Source organism: Peromyscus leucopus, chromosome 22 (assembly GCF_004664715.2).
Source record: "Peromyscus leucopus breed LL Stock chromosome 22, UCI_PerLeu_2.1, whole genome shotgun sequence".
NCBI lineage: Eukaryota > Metazoa > Chordata > Mammalia > Rodentia > Cricetidae > Peromyscus > Peromyscus leucopus.
Genome location: NC_051081.1, coordinates 16513429 through 16519428, shown reverse-complemented (window position 1 = coordinate 16519428; position 6000 = coordinate 16513429).

The window sequence follows — 6000 nt, the reverse complement described above, 5'->3', positions numbered from 1 at the left end:
AAAGGTTTTATACTGTATATATATATATATATATATATATATATATATATATAATTTCATTTTTATTAACAGCTGAGTAATATTTTAGTGAGTAAATGTCCCACAGTCCCACATTTTCCATTATCCATTCATCATTTGATGGACATCTTAGCTATTGTGAATAGAGCAACAGTGAACACAGATGAGCAAGTATCTGTTGTTATAAGATGTGGAGTCCTTTGGGAATGTTCCCAAGAGTGGTGTAGCTAGATCTTGTGGGAGAAAAGTAATCATCAGTCTCACCCAGGTACAGGCCCTGTTAGCTACAGTAGTGACCTGCCTATGGGATACGGGCCACCTGCACGATAGTGGCGCAGATGTTAGGATAGTAACCAGTCGCTTTAGAATTGGATTTAAGGCCCGCTCCATGAGATGGAACCTGTACCTGATCCTGTTAGTGAGTCCAAGAACCACAGACTAGATAGGGCATGGGCCAAGGAGACAACCTAATACCGTTATTCTGCTAAATGACATGTCACCACACCTATAGATCACCTATAGATCAGTGCAACACTCAGCCCTCATCAGAGAAGTTTCTTCTTTCAGTAGATGGCAATTAACAAAGAAAATGGATGGAGAATGAGAGACTTTGGATTGCTCAGCTCTGAATGGGATGTATTTATCACACCCTTCCCCTCAAGGCTCAAGAGTCCAAGGAGAGACAGAAAGATTTTAGGAGCCAGACGTAGAAGCCTCCCAGCATTCTGGAGGCAGAGGCAGGCAGATCTCTGTGAGTTCGAGGCCAACCTGGTCTTCAAAATGGGTTTCAGGATGGCCAGCCAGGGCTGTTACGCAGAGAAACCCTGTCTCAAACAACAGCAGCAGCAACAACAACAAAAAGAGCTAGAAGTGGTGGATGACTTCAAGGAAGCAGTGTCTTCCGGACACAACAGGACTAAAGCACACAGGAACTCACAGAGACTGTGACAGTATGCACAAGACCTGCGCAAGCTCAAACCAGACCAAAACCCCAGCACTGAGAAGGGGAAGTAGGGGAAGTGGGCACAAGGTCCCACCCCAAACCGAGAAGCTGTTTGCAACTGATACCTGCTGGAAGAGGAAAAATCTGTTCTCTTCAACTGAGAGACACTGGGTGTATCAACCACGGTCAGGACAGGCCCCATGCCCATGGGTAGTTGCCTAACACAAAATGGATGCCCATGTTTTTTAGTGGTTATTTTTTCCTTTGTTTTTGTTTAAGAGAGAGAAGGAGCCTGAAGTAGGGCGGGAGGGAGGAGGACCTGGGGAGGGCTGGGAGATAGGAAAGAATATGATGAAAAATACACTGTATGAAATTCATAAAATAAAAATAAAAACTTTATTGTAAGGGACTTATTAATAAAAATGTCACAAAGTGAAATTCAACTGTTTTTAAAAATTTTCTAGCTGGGTGATGGTGCATGCCTTTAAACCCAGCACTCAGGAGGCAAATCTCTGTGAATTCGAGGCCAGCCTGGTCTGCAGTGTAAATTTCAGGACAGCCAGCACTACACAGTGAAACCCTGTCTCAGAAAACCAAACCAACCAACCAAACAAACCTCTCCCAAATCAACTTTTCTGTGTATATGAGATATTTTTAATGCCTTTGTTTAAGATATCATGAGTCAAATCTTCATCTACTTTCAAAGAGGTCATTATTTCTTAAACCCTATAAATTGAAGGAATTTACTTAACGCTTGCTATTTACTTTTTATTTTTATTTGAGTGTGTTGTGATCATTTTCAGTCCCCTCCTCCAATCCTTCCAAACCTACCTCCTTTCCCTGCCCACCCAACTTTGTGTCCTCTTTTTGTTTTTAGACCTACTGAGCCCAATTTGTGCTCCTCGTATATTCTCGGATCCATGACCTCCCATTGGAGCATGGCTGACCTAACTAGGGGTCGACCTCTGAGAAAACTGACTCTGCCCGCCTCAGAAGCTGTCAATGGCCAATGGTTCCTTGACTGGGTGGGACTTCTTGCTCACCTCCCTCCATGCTGGAATTTGGTCTGGTGCAGGCTTGTGTCAGTCATATATGTACTGTCACATCTGCCGTGCGTTCTTACATGTGACTGCTGTGCCAGGAAAATAGTTTCCTGGCAGCCATCCATCACCCCTGGCTCTTCCAGACTTTCTGCCGCCTCATCCACAATGATCCCCCATCCTTGGGAGGATGGGGTATGGATGGATGTCCCATTTGTGGCTAAGCATTCTGCAGGCTACTATTCTCTGCACCGTGACCCACTGTGGGTCTCTGTGTTAGTTGCTGCCTATTGTAAATAGAAGCTTCTCTGATGAGGATTGAGAAATGGGTTATCGATGAGCATAATGATAAGTTTGTTTATTTAGTACTATGTCCATTTAGCAAAGTAATAGTTGTAAGTTCTCTCCTAGAACTATCGCCTGTCGTCCAATGTCGACCTATAGGTTCTTGGCCCTGGTAATGGTGCCAGGTGTGGGTTTTCAACGTGTGGAGTAGGCCTTAAATCCAACCAGAAAGTAGTTTGCTCCTCCCGTGACATCTGTGCCACTGTACTGCCATGGAGCACTTTTTGCCAGGTTGGGTGTTGTAGTTCTCAGGCTTCACATCTGGGAAGGTTGATGATGACTTTTCTCCTCCAGTAGTGAGAATGGCACCTTCCATCACTGAAAGCTAGCCAGTAGTTGAAGCTTCCAGGCGAGTAGCAGCTTGATAGAAACGTGCTACGTCTCACGTGTGTGGCGTCTTTAGTAATAGGGTCTTCCTGTCATGTTCTGGAGGGTAGCCAGGAATTTAGACAACAATCTGCAATGCTTGGAGGCCTGTGGGCCCTTACTGGCCGATGAATCGAAAAGAGGTCATCCATTCCTGACACTGGGCTTTTATTTATTGGTGTGTGGTGTCTAGTAGGGCAATTGTTACTCCGTTATAGGGTAACTGAATTTAGACTCTCTGTATATGTGTGTATGTATATATTTTAGGAAGCTTCTGTAGTAGTAACCTTCCACATGACTTTTTCAAAAGGTAGGTAGTGCTATTTATCCCTTCTGGTATTCTCTCCTTTTTCCTGCCCTCTCATCTCCAGCTCTGATCCTTCCCATTCTATTATTTCCTTCTATCTCTTTATACTTCACAACCAAGGTAAGTATTTGTTACTGCACCTTGTAGTAATTATATTACTGTACCATAATATAAGTTTTTAAGTCCATAAACATTACCTTCATAAATGTCACATGCCATTTTACTGATGGAGAAACCGTCCCTTGCAAGGCTAGAGTTCGCTGTGTGACACATCTGTGAAAGTAGCATGTGTCCTAATGCTCTGCCAGCACACTTTGAGGACTTCACAAACCTCCTCCTCCTCACGTCTGATCGTGCCGTTAAACGCTCTTTCTGTTTCACTGCAAGCCAAGATCTTGTTGAAATTGCACAGAATTAGTCTCTTAGGGACCGAGTACCTGACCTTCCCTGGTCCTTGTCTTTTGTTCTGTTTGATGTGCAGAGCATCTCAGTAGGTGCTGGAGATGTGCAAACGGTCCTTTGCACAGCATAGACTTCACAGAGCACTGGGTTTCTAATATTAACTGACACCCTGGTGTTCTCTAAGTTCTATGGGGGAACTAGTAAGTTTGGAGCAAATAGCAACAGCTAGTTATGGTAACAAAAAAAAAAAAGCAGGGAATTTAGCTGAGGACTTCATTATCATTCATACTCTAACAGGTCAATGTTATACTGTTTTCCACACAAATGTTCTCTAGGTCAATTTCAACTAGAAACCTAGACGGCCAGCAGAAAGCCTACAGTATAACTCATAGGGAAATATTAATTAAAAAGGCAGCAACCCCTCTTGATTCAGGGATAGCGCATCTCAAGACCCCAGCGCATGCTTGAAATCTCAGTACCAAACCCTGCGTGTGCCACGCCTTTGTCTACACGTGCTTTGTGCCACGGAGCACAAGGGTTACTGTTATTCTGTAGTGGAGCTGCCTTTTCACCATCACTGATGGACTCTGTCCTGACGATGAGTGAAACCAAGGTTGTTTGGATGTGATATCGTGACAGAGAAACTGATGACCGAAGTGGCTGCTAAACAACCCACAGCACAGTGTGAATATGCCGGACAGAACCATGATCCAGTCCTCGTGTGACTGAACGTGATGGTACGAGATTTTATACTACCATGCAGGAAAGTGATCCACCAGAAATGTGTCAATTGCTGATTTCCGGAGTTCTCTATCAAATATTTTCAGGCTGATGACTGTGGCTAATTGATCACCCATTTTTGAAGGGAAAACTATTTTTGTGTATATGAATATATATATATATATATATATATATATATATATATATATATATATATATATATGTATGTGTGTGCATGTGCAGATGTGTGTGAGTGCATGTGCCTGAATGTGGAGGCCAGAGGTCAGCACTGGGTATCTTCCTTGGTCACTCTTACCTTAATTTTTGAGACAAGGTCTCTCCTGTGGGAGACCTGCTCCCACCTTTCCCTGGGGACTCTTGAGGAGAGAGGGATAAGAAAATATCAGGTGGAAAGAGAGACCTAGTTGATGAGAAGAAAGACAGAAACAGGATAGCTTCGGGAGGACCTGGATCAAAATTCACTGGCCCAGAACTTTATTTAAAGGGCTTTTCATAAAAATGCCAAGGGGCAGGGCAAAAGACCTAGATACAGCCAAGTGTAGACCCTTCCAAACATGGTAACCATGCCTGTGGTCAAATCATCCCCTTATGTAGCCCTGCTGGGTAAAGCAAGCTCAGATTCCCTGACCCTGAGTAATTTGGGCCTCTGTGCTCTCCTTCAGCCTGGAGCTCACTGATGCTGCTAGACTGGCTGATCGAGGAGCTCCAGAAGTCTGTGTCTGTCCACATCTCCTCATCAGTGCTGGGTTTCAGATGCACATGACTGCTCTCTGTTTCAGTGTGGGTGCTGAGGTTCTGAACTCAGGTCCTCAGGGCTGTGTGGCAAGCATTTCATCAACCAGCCAGCTCCTCAGCCCAGAAACAGTGATTTCTTATATGAGCCCACTTATTGAAATACTTTGTGAGAAAGATTATTAATTTATATTTAGAATTAATAGGTTAAGAAAAGTAAAGCCAAGCCCTTTATAACAAGTGTAGTAAGCCGAGAACAAAATACCAATGTCTTTTAAAGTTATTTTTATAAGTTTCAATGGTTTATTCCAGATAGCTTAGCCCTTTTAGGTCATTTTGCAATTCACTCCTGACAATATCTAACAGTAAAAAAATACAAGAGATACAAAATTATTGAGTGTCCGACTGTTTATGATTTAGCCGTGAGGGCCTGTACAGATGTAACACACATTCTAGACATGTCATACGTGAAATACTTAGCAAAAGGCAGTTTTATATTTTGATTATGAAAATGAACCAGTTTGGAAAGTGAGGTTGTTAAATGAAAGTAGTTTATCTTCCTAACACAGGTGAAATAAAGAGGGACTCGTGTAGGTAATTACTACTCCAGTGTGGGGAGACAGAAAAAGTGATACAGAAGAATGCTCTTGAAGTCTGTAGGAGATGGAGAGATGGCTCAGCGGTTCAGAGCGCTGCTTGCTCCTCCTGAGGATCCGGGTTTGATTCCCAGCACCCACACGCTGCTCAGAGCTGTCTGTAACTACAGTTCCAGGGATCTGACGCCCCCTTCTGGCCTCTGTGGGTACCAGACATACATGTAGTGCACATGTGCGCACGGACATTCACGCAGGCTAAAGAAGTCTGCAGAGAAAGAGTTCTGTGGGTTACATATTTATCATGTCCCTTGTTTTACACAGAGGAGGTGTCTTAACTGTAATGCTTTAGGGAGGGAATAGATCAAAGAGCATTTGTGGAAGTAGGTAAACCCGCAGTTTGGACTCCAAAGGCAGTAGGAAGAGGACACGGGATATGTTACTCTGATGTATGAATGGCATAGGTTTTAGCACGGAGGCGGAAGAGAACGGCCCAGGGAAGAGTAGCTGGGT